Source organism: Planococcus citri, chromosome 3, assembly GCF_950023065.1.
Source record: "Planococcus citri chromosome 3, ihPlaCitr1.1, whole genome shotgun sequence".
NCBI classification, from domain to species: Eukaryota; Metazoa; Arthropoda; class Insecta; order Hemiptera; family Pseudococcidae; genus Planococcus; species Planococcus citri.
This window is the reverse complement of record NC_088679.1, coordinates 34889213-34906293: the sequence shown is the minus strand read 5'-3', so window position 1 is coordinate 34906293 and position 17081 is coordinate 34889213. Positions and strand designations below refer to the sequence as shown.

The following is a 17081-nucleotide window of genomic DNA, read 5'->3' as shown; positions in this document are numbered from 1 at the left end:
TGATGGTTCGCTGAAAGCTCGAGTTGTTGTTCGTGGTTACCAACAAGATGACGAGCTTGAAGAATTATACTCACCAGTTGTTAGTATGGCAGCTGTAAAGACCTATTTTTCGTTAGCTGTGAAGAATAAGTGGCATATTGAGCAGTTGGATGTTGATGCTGCGTTCTTAAATGGTGAAGTCAAGTCGGAAGTTTATGTCAGTCCTCCGAAAGGATATCCTATCAGACCTGGTAAAGTACTCAAGTTGAAAAAGGCACTATACGGTTTGCGCGAAAGTCCGAGATGTTGGTACGAATGTCTTGATAGGTATCTCAAGTCTTTAGGCTTCAAGAATTTTGGTTCTGAGAGATGTATTTACGTAAGAGGAAATGTGTTCATATTGGTATATGTTGATGATTTGTTGATTTGCGGTGGTGATCTCAGAGAAATTCAATCAGTGATTTGGAAATTGTGCTCAAGATTTTCTATGAAGGTCATGGGACCTGTGTCGAATTATTTAGGCGTTGAAATTCGTTATGATCGAACTGGTGGTGTTATGGAATTGGTACAATCGGCATACATTGAAGAATTAGCTGTGAAATATCGTGTAGCAGACTCCGAGCAGATTTTTACAACACCTATGGAAAGTGGTCTCAAGTTGAGAAAAATGGACGAAGTGAGAGATGATTTGCCTTATAGGAGTTTAATAGGTGCTTTGTTGTATATTGCCGCAGCAACTCGTCCTGATATCTCATTTTCGAGTGGTTATTTGAGTCGTTTTCAGGCAGGCTATTGTAAGGAGTATTTTGAGTATGCGTTGAGAGTGCTCAGATATTTGTATTGTACTCGTGATCTTTGTCTGAAATATGTTAGTATTGGTTCCTCGGATCCAGTGTTGGATTGTTACGTTGATGCGGATCATGCTCAAGATCTGAATGATAGAAAGTCCACATCTGGATTCGTTATTCGTGTGTATGGAAATCCTGTGTTATGGAAGAGTGTCAAACAGGGAGCAGTGACCAGAGCATCCACTCAGGCTGAATTTTATGCACTTGCTGATGCCACTCAGGAAGTGATGTGGATCAAGGGATTATTGTCTGAGTTTGGTAAAGTGGATTGCAACGTTAAGATATACGAAGATAACTCTGGTGCTGTATCTCTTGCCTGTAGGGGTAATTTCACTGGCAGAAGTAAACATATAGATATCGCTTATCGTTTCGTTCATGATTTAGTCTCCAAGGGAGAGATTTGTGTAATTCCGGTGGCGAGTGAGGAAAATATCGCGGATATTTTCACCAAGCCCCTAGACCGGACCAAATTTGAATATTTTCGAGGTTCAATGGGGGTCGTTCCTTCTAGTGTCTAGCCTATTTGCATTGAGCTTTATTTATCGTTTTATACTTCGTTGTTTTAAATCATGTTGTGAAATATTTATTTGTTATGTTATATTATTCAATTTGCGTATTATTGTGTTTTAATGGAATATTTTATGGTGATATTTTATAATGTATTAAATTGTTAATTTGTGTCACATCGAGGTGGCGTGTTAGATAGTCGATGTGATCCGTTATTGTATCGTCTACGTACTCGTAGCTATTCTATAGGTACGAGATAAGCTTGTGGGATTTTCCACTTTGTACTTGTACTCATTGTACATATCATACCTGACCAAATATACGTTATTCCGTTGTGTTCGTTGCTGTAGATATGTTGTATTCGTCTCTCGATAGTTTGACACAAATAACAAAATTATTTTAGTCTACAATTCCATCAGTTCTTCTCGTTTCTGAAATACCTGAACCTACGGACAGGAGTTTCATCGATTTACTTACTCCAGTCATTTTTTTTTTTTTTTATTATTATTAAAAGAAGAAAACCAGACGCTTCTATGCCCTCAACATTAGATTATCATCAAATCTCTGATTCCGCAAACCTTCACTTTGAAAGAACCAACAAATTAAAATGTAATTTGTTCAATAAAATTTAATATTTCGAATAGGTAACTTTCTTTTTAAAAAACGTGAAACATAATGTTGAAGATAGTGCAAAAGAATTTCCATCATCTGTGACTTGCACATGCTTAGATTTAGATACCTAAGTATACAGTGAAATTCTACCTACTTGCTCGTAGATACATAGGTAGTAGCTAATTCATAAAAAATTACAGCAGCGTAGTAGGCTATTAGGATAAATTATCTAGCAAAAATTCCGCATTTTGTTGACTTTATGTGTCAATTAAATTGAAATCTAATGTTCTTTTTTTTTGCGAATTCCAGTAAAATTACGAATAATTGTTTTAAACGTGAAGATTTTCTGGTGAAAGTGTTGGATGATGGGTTGAATAAAAGTTTTTTTTTTATAAATGAATTTTGAATTAATACAGGTTTAGGTTGTTAAGTAGGCAAATAGCGAACATGCACTTTTAATAAGCACATCATGGCTGCCCACTGTGCACGAATCGTGAAGAAAAATAATCGTTGGCATAAGTTACAGTCAAATTATGTACCTCGCTATATAGAGCTATACTGGTCAAAATTTTTCTCCTTTTGTATATTTATTTTGATAGGAAATATCTACGTGGAAAATTCAGGCATTTTAATGAATTGAGAAAAATGATGTTAAAATCAATAGGTACCCATAATGTTATCTAATAATGCGATGGTAGCTCGTTTGAGATTTCGTATTCCCATCATTGATAATACATGTATGGTATTCGCATAGTGAAGATGTAAGTGCCTAATTAACTTATAATTTCATTGTAATATACCCATAGATACTGGATAAGCACTAGTTGTAACCTAAGTTAGTATTCAATTTTCAATTCTTTATTCATTAGGTACATATATGCGTTTATTATAGTCGCACATAGGTACTTACCTCATGTAGGTAGGTACATACAATAGCTGGCTTGTTGGTGTAAGAGTTATATATAATTCAGGAAATACCATTAGGCTAAAAATTACTGCACGATCTCAGCTGCAACGTACGTCTCACGTGATAGATGCAAAATATTAGATGATCTATAAACGAGGAAACAAACGGACGAAAATCCCACCGACCAGAAAATTGTATATGACGGTTGGCGGCGACTGTCGTCCAGCTGTAGCGCTCGTTTAATTGCATCGTGATGCGTTCAAAACACCTACAATACTGAAACACGATTACAAAGTTGCCATTAAAGTAGGTATATACGGTCATAAATTATTTCTGCATCGCCATCATCTTACCTACCCTTCGTGTTTTTTTTTTTTTTTTTTTTTTTTTTTTTTTTTTCATTAACCTTGTACTTGTACGAGATCAAATTATTGCCAGCAATTTCATTCGGAGATATTCGGTAGGTAAATGACGTCATGTGTCGTTAACAGGATGATATCATTAGTGCGGCACTGTCTGGGATCTACAAGCAGGGAATACCTCGCCGGAAAACCAGTTGCGAGCTACGATCAAGTCCAGTCATCGCTACATGAGCGCATATTCGAATCTGCGCCATTTGTAGCCATCGCCATCTCTTCCCTCTACAATATGTATCTGAAAACAAGCGAAGATTCTACTAAGATTTATACAAGTTTACACAATATCTTTGATACTTACAAGAATTTGCGTCTACAAAAAATGTTTTCAAAACTTTTAAAATTTATTTCAATGAATTTATCCAGGTGCTTTCGTCTTTCAAGTTTAAATATACTCAGTAGGTAGGTAATACAAAGTACCTAGTAAACATATCTATTTTAAAAATTACAAAAAAAAAAAAAAGTAAAAAATTGGTTTTGCCAAAAGTCAAATAGGTAGGTTGCAATATTTTAAAAATATGAAATAATTATTCAATTTGTAAAAAAAATACGAGTATCCGTACATGTGACCTTGTCCCCACGGATTCGTGATTTAACCACGGCCCTATCCATGGAGACTAATATTTGTAGCACATAGTTAGGATTAAAATTTCAGCTTTCGAAATTAATTATAATGTCATTCTGAAGCGATTCCAGTATTCTGAAAAAAAAACTTCTGATGGAAGCTGAAGATTGACTTGGAAATGGTCGCAATCGACTTGGATGATAAAATTTGGGGTATAGACGAAATTTTGAGCAGTTTTTTGCAAAAATACGCGGTACTGGATTTAAAAAAAAATACTTACTTATTCAACTACAAAAAAAAAAAAAAATACACGATGTCAAATTAGTCACCTCGAATTTGCGATTCAACTGTCCCAGTCAATTCAGAACATTAAACTTATGGCGAGATTACAATTCTAGCTGCCGAAATAATTACCTACAGCGCCTTCTAGAGCGTTTCCAGTAGGTATTCCAGAAAAAATTCAACTTTTGCTGGTAGCTCCGAATGAACTCGAAAATTATTGCAATCGATTAGAAAAGTCGATTTTAGTTCACAAACAAAATATCATATTTTTAGCTCATGGTTTTCCTTTTTTTTTTTTTTTTTTTGAAAATCTTACCATCGTAAATAGTCTATTTTGACCATTTTCACAAATTCGCCAAATATTGAAAAATCAACTGCGACAGCTTAACATTTGGTTCTAAAGTGTTGGTGGCATGAACTTTCAGTGAGCCAAATTCCAGGCAAATCGGAGGCGACTAGTTGACAAGACTCTTTTGTATGAAGAATAAACAAGATCAAGAAATTGAAAAAACAAATTTTTCTAATAATTCAAAGTCTTGATAAAAATTGAGCATATCATTAAAAAAATAAAAATTAAAAAAATAAAAATTAAAAAAATAAAATAAAATTCAAAACATCAAACTTGTAAGAAACTAAGGTACAAAATTTTAATTTAAACATTTCGCTTTATAAATGTCCAAAAACTGAAGCATATTTAAGGAAAAATTTGATCGAGACGTCATTCATTCGCCAGCATCAGTTAGTAATTAGGTACAGCAAGAAAATTAAAATTTACATAAGCCCTTCCCATCCCCATCTATAGCATGTAATCAATGAAACGAAACTCCTTCCCAGATCAAGTTTAGAGTTGAGTAGACATCACTTAAAAGTAGACTCTTTTCAAAAATAATTTTGAGTAATACTCATTTTTTAAAAAATCTTTAAGCTAAAAAATGCTGACCTTTTTTTACTTCAGGAAGAGTTCGTAGCTCTTTTTCACTCTTCATTTCTTTTACTCTGAATCAAGGTCAGATCATGTATCTACTATCGACATTCACGACATCAAAAATTTAAAAACTTTTCCATAGTTTTTTGAGGTTTTAACCCATGTAAATAATAATGAAACAACATTAAATTAATGTTGAAAACAGTTTTTAGTAAAATTACAATAACCCAACTCTTTCTTCCAAACTTCTTGGCCAAGATTTTCAATTAAGGTATTCAACTCAGGTATCGTAGTTATGCCGAATTTTATGCAAAATGTCAGCAATAAAAGCGTATTGAATGATCAACTCAATAAAGCTGGGTGAATACACTTTGTCGTTATTATTATCGATTATAAAATTAATTGCATAAATTTGAAAACGATAATTAAACGACGATTTTAACGTTGATTATTCCAAGGTCAAATGCTAATATTATTCCCATTGTTTGTAAAGCACAGCGTTATCTAGAACACTTTCAGCGAATGGGTACGGTTCTCCAATACATTCGTACGAATAGGTAGGTAGGTAGGTAATCAAGTTCAGCAGATGGGTAACTGTTCTCAGAAATTGGAAAAATTAGTAATGTGCACCTATGGTTATTTGGATACCTACCTAAATAAAGTACATACTACACCAGCGAAGTAATGTGTATTAAATGCATTATTATTAAGAGTAGGTACTTTTTCATAATTTTAGTAAGTTTCATCATTGATGGGTACATAAATACAAATATGTAGATCACGATCACATTTGAAAATTGAAATAGTAAAAAATCTTCACAATCAAAACGTATTTAGGTACTTAGGTACATATTAGTAAATGCGTTACATAATAGGAATGATAACCTTTCTTTGATAAGTATACAGTACCTACTACATGGCCTATACAAGAGCAAGTTCAAAGAATATGACGTATTTCTATCAGGTTATTCGTATTCTTTCATCATAAATATTCCCTAAATTTAAAATCATGGCAAAGCCAAGTTGCAAGCAATAATTTAGATTCTTTATTTCTCATTTTGAACCGGGTTCCTACTTCAGAATCAGATAAGCAAACCTGAGCCATTCTTTCTTTTCTTTCATTACAGATTTCTTTTTCTGATTTGGTACGTACATAATTCGCTCTTATTCCAACAAAATACCTATTTTTTCCAATTTAGTCAGTAAGTCAGTAAAGTTTTCTACTTACCTGCAAAATAAGAAAAAACTGCTGCCGGAGTAACTTGAGGATGTTTATAAAATATTTAAACAAGGAAATTTCTGTTCTGATTGGCTGAAAATTTTCAAGTTTGTTTTTCTATGCATATGAACCACATCTTACTGGTTTCTAGTTATCCTTCATCTTGGAGTTTCACGGAAAATGTAGCTTCTGGCGAAAGAAATTTAACAGTGTTCAAGTAGAGAAAAAATTATAAACTCATTTCGAAATTCGGGCAGTTCAAGCGAGATAAGGTACTTTATGTAATCACTGAAAACTCGAATATCTATTTGTCAATTCTACTTTCAAGGAAATTAACAATTTTGACGCAAATTGCATCCAACATCGTACACGAATCTTAGTTCTGAAATTTGACCTTATTTGGTTGTTATTTTACCTTCTACAATTTGACTCAAGTTGGTACCTAGTACCTACCTATCTAGGTTTTTTTCTAGAAAAAAAAAAATCGAAAAAAAACCAAAAGATACAACGAAGACGTAAAAAAATATCATTGGGTAGGTACCTACAAAAAAACTGTACAAGAACGCTATGCTTTTAATGTCAATCCTTATACCTATGTAATAATAACAGCATGAAAAATTTTCGATACTGCGAAATTAATTTTTTTCATGGATTTAAAGTTATTGCATATTCATTTACCTAAAATTGCTTAAAGTTTTTTTAGCAGAAAAAATGCAAATTTTACTGCATACCTAACGTTTAATGTAGGTACCTAATGAGAAAACGTGCGACCCTTTTTGAAATTTTTCGAATGACCTACTTCATGGAAAAAAATAGTTTTGGACACACTTCACCCTTGTTTGACTGATGAAAAATAAAACAGAATAAAAGTGTAACCTGGAACACATTTTTCATGCATTTTCTCGTGGAAAATTATTCACTTTTTTGATTTTGTTTTTGATTGGCTGAATTAGTTTCAAGTAATGGTGTCCGAAATTAAATAAGATGTTTCACAGTAGGTACTGAAAAAGAACGAGAGTCGTATACTTATGCATAAGTCTACCGTATTTTAATTGAATAAGTTGAGTACCTACCTAATATTGCATTTTCTCGTAGAAAATTATTCACTTTTTTGATTTTGTTTTTGATTAACTGAATTAGTTTCAAGTAATGGTGTCCGAAATTAAATACATATAAGATGTTTCACAGTACTGAAAAGGAACGAGAATCGTATACTTATGCATAGGTCTACCGTATTTTGATTGAATAAGTTGAGTACCTAATATGTAGTAGGTAAATACCTACCTACTTGCATAGTTGGGTATGCACGTGACTGATTAATCATATGCAATTCGTGAATGTGGAGAGACGTTGCTAAATTGGCACGTTGCACTTTTTCGGATACCTACTTACCGAATTTTTAAAAAAATAATTTTTTATTTATTTTCAAGTATTTTTCAACAGTTTTCAACTGGATTTTTTCCTAGTTGACAAGGATTTTTCATTTAAATTCAAGATATCCGTAGAATTTCAAAAGGCAAAATTCTTGAATTTTTCTTGGTCGTTTCATCGACTTGAGAAGATCTTTGGGAAAAACAAATTCTCGATTTTATATAATCTCAGGAAGAAATGCTCTTCTCTATTTCTTTCAATTATTTTCAATGTAAGTATATATGTACCTTTTATAATAGAAATTGATCTAATATTTAGAGATATTTTATGTAGGTACCAGAAAATAACACGATTACCTAATAATGATTTTTCATTCTTGTCCCCTCTATTCAGACGATACAAAGGGATATTTCTTTCTTTAAACTTCTCTTGAAAAATTGTGAAAATGCAAAAAAAACACTCGATAATAATTACCTAAGTGTTTTGCAATAATTATCTAAAAATTATTAACAGAAATTTTCAATCATTTATCTTTGTTTTTGTGAGGGAATCTCAAATAGGTAAATGGCTTTTTTGAGATTTAAGAAAGGGTGAAAAATTGCTGCTAATTATCATAACTAAAAATTCCCTATTTTAAAGGGCATTAAGAAGGGCATTACTATCGCCATTCATCAGAAATACATTTTCTTACATCTTAACTTCACCGCGAAGTTTTTGAAAAATTAAAAGAAGTAATGAATTTTCTGAAAACAAGAAACAAGAAACAAAAATCGTACCTAATGATAATTTTTTGATAGTGACATCTTTAAGAAAATAATTTTACTAAATTCGTTTGAATTTTTGAAGTTTTTCGTTAAACAAACCAATTTTATAAATTGTTTGCAGAATTTTTTTTTCAAAAAAAAGGACACATATGAGCAATATCCAAGGAAAACTTCACTAGTTCTTGTTCCCTTTAAAAAAAAACCGTGATATCTGGATTGTCATAAAAAAAATTTGTCAGGTTCTTAATTTTTATCCATTTACTCATTCAATAAAGTATGAAAGTGAGAATTTCATGAGGTTCACTGATGGAATTTGAAAATAAGTTGAGTATTATGTTGAGCTGCTGTAGGTATCATCCAGAATAAGTTACGCTATTAGAGCAGGTACCTATTTCATTCGAGAAATGACCTATCTATGTCTCTAATGATTCACATTCTATATACCTACTTCCTTTTAATAGGTTAAGTTCACATTAAGCAGGTATGTAAGTTGATAAATTGAAACATCTACGAAAAAATTTGTCAAGCACTTATACCTACACAAATTAATTTAAAACGTTTGCACGAGCGTTTAAAATGGTCTATAAGTACATACGAGTACATAATACATACATATAATTACTTGAATGAAAATCGTCTTCATTGGTTTGTTTGATTTCAGCTTATTACTTAATTTGATAACGTTATCGATAATCGGTAAATAGCATTAATTATGCATAATTTTATTAAGAAAAGTAATTAAATCCGGTTCAAGTTCTGAGCAACGTGTAGCTCGTAAAAGCGGTAAGTATCCTATGTACTATAACTATAATATAGCTATACGAGTACATATACCTTGTAAACTTCCTATTCTTATCTAAGTACCTGCAGCTACTTTAAAAGCAATTTACTTGGAAGTCGGATAATTTGTCAAAAATTATATTCGTCTTTGGCTAATAACTTCGAATATGTGTTTCAAAACAAGATACCAGATATAGATACATTAATTAAATCATTATAATCGTTAAAATACACGTATTCAGAGTTCCTCAAATGGATTTCAAATCTTATTTACCCCCTATAAACTCGAGTCTTATCAATCAATTGATGTATGATTTTTCATTATGTATGATGGGCCATAACGTAACATCTCAAAATTTGTATAATAATTCAATGAAATTAGGTATTGGGAGATAATTTTTGAGAAAAACAAATAGGTAATTTGTAAGGTTCTGAGTTTGGTGATGAAGTTTGAAAAAATATATGAATGGAAATATTATGTAATACGCAAAGTAATATTGATCGTGAATTTGAGGATCTAAAATTATATAAACATTGATCCTAGTTTAGATCCGGGATAAATACGGGTAATGATACGAACTCATTCTATTATTTACGTAACAGTGAGATCATAGCCTATTTTTCATTTGCAAGGTGAAATTAAATTTAGATTTTTTCAGTACAGTTTATTTTCTTCTAAAACAACAATAGGTGGGTACCTATACCTACCTAATATTGGGCCTATTTGGCGAGAATTTTCGTGGGTTGGGAGCACTAAGCCATATCAAAATACATTGATGCTGCAAACCCACCAAAATTTTCGTCATGTATGCCCATGCAAGATTATTGGGGACCCTGTACGTCGTTTGAAAGACTTTTCGGTAGGTAATTTTACCCCCCAAAAAAAAAAAAAAAAAAAAAAAAGATATACATATGATAATTTACGAATATTCCAAGCAATAGGGTACATAAGTACAAAACGTGGGCAATCGAACAAATCGCTCTTTTTAAATTCCAGGAGGTCAATTTTTGACAATGTAGTTCTCTATTCAGAAATTTTGAACTAGTTATATGGAAGATATGAGTAGGTAGTTGAGCAAGTTATTTATTGCCAAAAAATAAGAAAATTATTCAAATTAAATATATCTTTAAACTTTGGGATATTTTTGATACAGAATTTAATAAATAGGTACCTATTTTTTTTAATTTCCTGATTTTTAATAATTCAATAATTCGTTGGAAAAAAACTACACGATTCTGAAAATTGCTCTGCTCGAATAATTTTTACACCAGCGTGTCTAATAAACCCCATAGTGAGCACATATGCTAGTCTAAACAACTCGAATAAATTATCCAATTAATTTTCGTACATTTTGCGGTTACCTCTTAAAATTTGCATCATTTTTTTCCCAGTTGGCAAATACCTAAAACCACTGAGGATATTCCAGACTCGCATAAAATTCTTATTTTAGATTAAAAATGAACTGTAATGTTTTCCACGTACCAAACTCTATATTGTGTACTTACTTGAATTGATCAAGGTTCAAAATTTCAGGTTTAGGTATAGTATGGTAATCGATCGAGCACGAGTTCAAAGCTCTGATAATTATATCAACAGTTTAAAAACACACAGTTCTCGTAATAATTGTTTCAACTTGAATTTGATAATTGTATTTGTCATTTGCAACTTGTCAAATGGAAATTTAGATCGTAAATAGAGACAGGAACGTTACGACAGAGAAATCATTGCTTATCGAAAACTACACCTACCAAGTTCAAAATCATTTATAGGAATTTTTTTAGATATATTTTTTTCATTCGAAATTATCACATTACTAAAATGAAGATTATTTTTAAAAATTTGATTTACGTCTCGTTGAAAGCCATCACTGTTTCAAATTTTTCCTATTACAATACAGATAACTACGTATTAGGTATAGATACCCAATTTCCCTGTATGAAAAGTCATTCACCTCGAAAATACACGTTGTTCGAAATGCAATCGTGTATACTGTATACACATAGTGATTCACGTCTACTAGATCACAATAGGCAGGCATGATATCACCTTGGATTCTCAATTACTTTTCTGTTTTGTAAATTTTCTTTCTGATGGGTCTTTTTGGAATTAGAAAATAATCCTATGAATGGGGTAATGAAAGTGTCCATTTCGTAATCGATAAAAATGAAAAGAGGTGACTTCGATTTCGATTCGATTACCATTTATGACAATTAACACCTATAGGTAATGCCGGAAGTCAACTCTTTGAACCGGATATTATAGAATATAACGTAAGTATATCTACAGTAAAAAAAAAATTGCTTACGAGACTAAAAAAGCACTCTACAAATTACAAAATGAAATATTGAATGTATAAATTTAATAATTCGTTAACCTTTCAAATCGAGAACAAGGTAGAAAAATTTTCAAATCTAATGAGGTTCCAGGTGCAGGTTTATTCTATTTCGAATTAAAATTTCAATACTTCAGGCTTTTGGTTTGTGATTCCTTGATCAAAGTACTTACCTACAGATAAGTACTTGCCAATAGTGACCTATAAATGAACATATGATTTGACTTTATAGGTCGAATGAAGTAATATTATGTGATAATATGAAAATCGAACTAGGTATAGGTATTATGGGTTCGATTTATTTATAATGACGTCACAAATAAATGATGGATCACAAAAATATTTCCAACTTGACGGTAGTCTCTTACTTCCATATACGAAATTCAGCTTGGTAATCGAGTAATGATCGAGTTATGGAAGTGATTTCAAACCGGTATGTAGCTCTCGCGTGAACGTCTAGGTAACTGTATTAGCTGCAAACCTGACACTGGCTTAAATAAATGAGAAATTCTTCATCTAATGATAATTTACTGGAATACCTCTCTGAAAACCCAACTTTTAGATTTTCTTTCTATTTTTGAATTTATTAGAGAATAATCAACGAGGCTTATATCTGATACGTTGGGAAAAAACAAAACGAGAAACCTAGAACTTGAATTTTTTTAAAAGCTAACATTGATCATTTTTAACTAGGTATATTAAGCGGTAAATTATCAGTTAGCGTACGGGACGAAGGTCAGTTGTATTTTTATTTCAAATTCATTCATTAAATCTATACGAAGGTAGGTAATTCTTACAATAAAATTCCATAAATAAATCATAAAAACACAGGTAGCGAGTATTATTACCTTTGTTTACATGGAATGAACATAATGAATCGCACAGGTAGGTATTGTATTCTCTCCATTTAAGCACGGGAACATTTCGTATTTGCAAATACATATATTTTTTTTACTTTAACACACCATAGCACTTTTATTTCGAACATTTTTTTTTAAATGCGCAAGTAAACTGTGAAAATTTTATCAAATTTTACTAAAAGCATTGTAATGCTCACAATCACTCGCGAAAAAAACAGCACACCTGACGATTATAAAATGATACAAAATCTCATAGGTAGCTAGAACTGACAATAAAATTCAAAATAAAAATATATTTAATGTAGTTTTAACTTTAAAAAAATGAAATAAATTTAATCGGTGATCAGTTCAAACCCGTAAGTAGGATGCGCGCGCATCCGGTTCGCGAACTGTACAAGAACGGCTGACGCGACTCGAAGCGTAATGCGAACTGTTTAGCGAAACTTTACTAGTACAGAAGAAAACATACAGAAAACTTGACTATTCCGTTTAAATGTACGTATACCTATTGGTAGGAAGGAATATTGCTCCCAGACGTGGAGATGACTTTTTTTGAAAGCAACTTGAGCATCATCCGGAATGGATTGATTTTACCATGTAGGTATAGGATAGGCTATTAAAACGCGAGCCATTGGTGTTCTAGGAGGCCTAAAGGATTGAGAATTTTCGATTTTTCTTTTCTTTCTTAACTTTTCGATATTTTCTTATCTGCTTAGTTTCGTCAAGCTCGATGTTGTACCTAGGTACCTACATGAAAATAATTGATACCTACTGGATAAATATATGCGAGAGAATTTATGACGGATTAGATGTTATAAATGAGTAACAATTGCTTAATTGTATTTTGTATAGTACAAAACAAAACTTGTTTTGGATCATTCTTCACTCGTTGATTGAAACTTTCTGAGGCGAGCTTTATGAAAATCGAAAAAATCATGATATGTCTGCTGAGGATTCTAATGAAAAAATGTGATCCGTGCAGAAGCTCCCGTGCCATAAATTCTATATGTAAATATACCACCAGTTTTGAGGTTAAAACTTGTACTAGTAAAAATGAAAAAGAATTTTCTGCTATGTAGGATACCTATTACCTACCTATTGGAAAAAATTACGGTCTGTTTTGACTTTTGAAATTCAAAAGAAAGGCGTACTTATTTTTTCGCAGGTCTCTATAACAAACAAGATTTTTACTGTCATGCCTTAAACTCAAACCAAAGTCTAGATTTTGATGCAATAGTGTGTGACAAAGGCCATACCTTGGACCATTTTTCATCAAAACCCTGAGGGGCCATTCGATGTCAATTCGACCAAAAAAATGCGGTTTTGAAACTCATGTCTTTCGATTTCGCTCAATTTTTTTTACGATATCTACCCACCCAGTAGTTAAGAAACCCGCAATCAGTTTGGTCCTAGCCCCCTCGGGGGCGGGTGGGAGGCTTCCATTACTTTCACATTGTCTCGAGGTACCTACTCAACTTCAGTAGCGAATTCCTCCAAAACTATGATACTTTGATCAAAACTGATTTCATAGTTCGAAAGGGTATTGAATTTCAAACTTTTTAAGCATTTTAAAATTTTCAAAATTTGGAAGTTGAACTTTCAAATTAAAAGTTTAAATTTCAAAATGGCGCTGTAAGTGGGAGCTACCATTTAAAATTCTGAAAAAATTTCCATAGATGTACCTTTTGATGCTTTTTCAAAATATTTAAGTTTTGAGATGGGATCTCTTGATGGAGGGGGAGCACCCTCATCCTCAATTCGGGGCAAAACTTTCGAAAAAAATCTGGGGCATGTGATATATCGAATTGTATGTTTTTGGTAACGCTAAGCACGACTATGACGTTAAATTTTTGATTCGACTTCATCCACGGCCCACAGCACCTCCCCAAATGGTGTAAAAGTTCAAAATAGGTTGCGACACATCAAACAGTATGTTTTTGGTGACGCTGAACACGAATATCACGTCAAATTTTTGATTGGACCCATCTACGGCCCCCAGCACCTCCCCAAGGGGGGTAATCCAAAAAAAATGGTTTCAATCGTGTGACACATGAAATAGTATGTTTTCGATATCGCTGAATACGAATACAGCCGTAGTTTTTCAAACTGACCTCACACATGGCTTTCAGAACCTCCCCCAATTCGTAAAAGTCCAAAAAATTGGTTGGAGGCCGTAGATGGGGTCGAACCAAGAATCTGACGTAATAATCGTGTTCAGCGTCACCAAAGACATACTATATTTTGATGTGTCGCACGAAAAAAACTCTATTTTGAACTTTTACCCCGTTTGGGGAGGTGCTGGGGGTCGTGGATGAGGTCGAATCAAAAATCAAACGTCATAATCGTGTTTAGCGTTACCAAAAACATACAATTCAATATATCACATGCCCCAGATTTTTTTCGAAAGTTTTGCCCCGAATTGAGGATGGGGGTGCTCCCCCTCCATTAAGAGATTCCATCTCGAAACTTAAATATTTTGAAAAAGCATCAAAAGGTACATCTATGGAAATTTTTTCAGAATTTTAAATGGTAGCTCCCACTTACAGCGCCATTTTGAAATTTAAACTTTCAATTTGAAAGTTCAACTTTCAATTTGAAAGTTCAACTTTCAAATTTTGAAAATTTTAAAATGCTTAAAAAGTTCAAAATTCAATACCCGTTCGAACTGTGAAATCAGTTTTGATCAAAGTATCATAGTTTTGGAGGAATGCGCTACTGAAGTTGAGTACCTCGAGACAATGTGAAAATAATGGAAGCCCCCCACCCGCCCCCTGAGAGGGCTGGGACCAAACTGATTGCGGGTTTCTTACTTACTGGGTTGGTACATAGGTATTGAGGTATTATAAAAAAAAATTGAGCGAAATCGAAAGACATGACTCAAAAACGTTGGTCGAATTGACATGGAATGACCCTGAGGGCACAGTTCGTGAGTCCTGCACAAATACACATTTTTCATTTTTCATTGACATTCTTTCCTATTAGACCCTTAAAAGAGGTGGGTAGGTATTCCAATTTCCACCGAGAAAAAACTGTTTGCACCAGACCAAAAAAAATTAAAACAGCATCTAAAAATATCCCACCAGGCCAAATTTTAGGTCTTGAATTAAACTTTTCGATTTTTGGCAAATTTTCGGATATTTAAATTTGGTTTATATTTTTCTGTTTAAAAAAATCAGTGGTTAAAATGAAGTAGACGAGCTTAAAATTTGGTTTTTATGCTACCCTTCGTCCCCTCGAGTCGATCGGTGGCAGTTTCAAGTCGTTCTGGAGCCTCCAACAAATTATAGTATTTTCCAGTTTTGGAAGAATTTGTCATAAAAAGGACACAAATGAAATATTTTAATCGAAACTGATAAAACTGGGATTTGCAGTGTTTGTGAACAGTTTTGATTCATTTAAACACAAATTTTCAAAATTGTTCCAGCTAGTTTAAATTTAAATATTCTGCCGCGATTACTTTAGGGAGATTAAATTTTTTTTACTAAAGCAGAAATTGGTTGTGTATGTACTTTGTCTTTTATCTTCTTAATCAATTGGGGATGGTTTCGAGATGTGAGCAGTTCTGGAGCCTCCGGTAGAATTTCAAATTTTTCAAGTCTTGAAAAAAACGATTTAAACATAGATTAATTCAATTCAGCAAGTACCTATGGAAATCCTTCATAAACAATTTTCGAAAAATCAAAGAAGCAGAGCAGTGAGGTAATTTTTCAGAAATTGCAAAATGAAATTCGACTTGATGTTTTTTTTGGATGTTCACTGTTCATTTTTTTTTTTTTTTTTTTGAAAAGTGGCAAATTAAAAATTTTTTTGGAAACTCGAGAATGGTTAAAATCGCGATCTTACTTGAATACAGCGATATCTAATGACAGAAAAAAAATCCTATTTGAACCAGTAGGAATAAATTTTGAAAACTTTGTGCTTAAATCTGATCGATAGAGTCCCAAAACATTTTTTTTAAATCGTCAAAAATCTAAAAATCTAATTCAATCTCTGAAACTTGGTTAGGTGGTGAAATTTTGGTTGCTATTTCGATTTATTTTTTCATCTTGACCTGAAAATGTTTTGCTTTTGAATCAACAGCAATAGAAATGAGACATTACTTTCGATAGCTGTAGGTAGTTTTTTTTCTGGAATTTTTATCAACATTATGGTGCTCTGTACTCTTTAGTGATGTTGAGATCCCATTTTGAAAAACAGTTTACCAAAATAACGTTCAAGAAATGCCTTCACTGTAATTTTTTCAACTTTTCAAATAGTAGGTATACATAGTTTTCAACTTCTTGTTTGTAATGATAGGTTGAACTTTATGATCTTTAAAGTTCAATTTTGAGCTTTTCAAGTTTTATTATCAATTAAATAGTGATTTCGAATATTTTGTTTATTCTCTTCGAAATCCTGTAAAGAATTTTACTCTCAGTTCAAACAGATTACGAACTTTTAAAGTTTGATAGTTTCTTGAAAAATAGGTATTCGAGTTGATAATAGGAAATGCTTACTAACTCAGTCACAACCAGAGGGGGGAATTGGGGTTTCCTTCCGGGCCGTATTTGGCCATGGGTTTGGTGGGTCTGCATTTCAGACCCTTGGAAAAAATAAAATAAGTAATGATTAAAATTGAAACTCCCTTTATCTATCTATACACGTTGGGCCTCAGCCGAAAATTTGAAATTTCCCTTTGAAAAAATTGAAATAGTACAGGTACCTATAAGTAGA

At 32.6% G+C, this 17081-nt stretch overlaps 1 long non-coding RNA gene across 1 annotated transcript; it reads right to left on the bottom strand.

Annotated features, from left to right (window-relative positions):
* Nucleotides 1–3318: 3318 nt before the first annotated feature.
* Nucleotides 3319–12849, bottom strand: LOC135841531 (uncharacterized). Its single transcript, XR_010557934.1, has 2 exons — nucleotides 12357–12849; nucleotides 3319–3507 (listed from the first exon to the last, which is right to left on the bottom strand). It is a non-coding gene; the product is annotated as an uncharacterized LOC135841531 (long non-coding RNA).
* Nucleotides 12850–17081: the final 4232 nt, after the last annotated feature.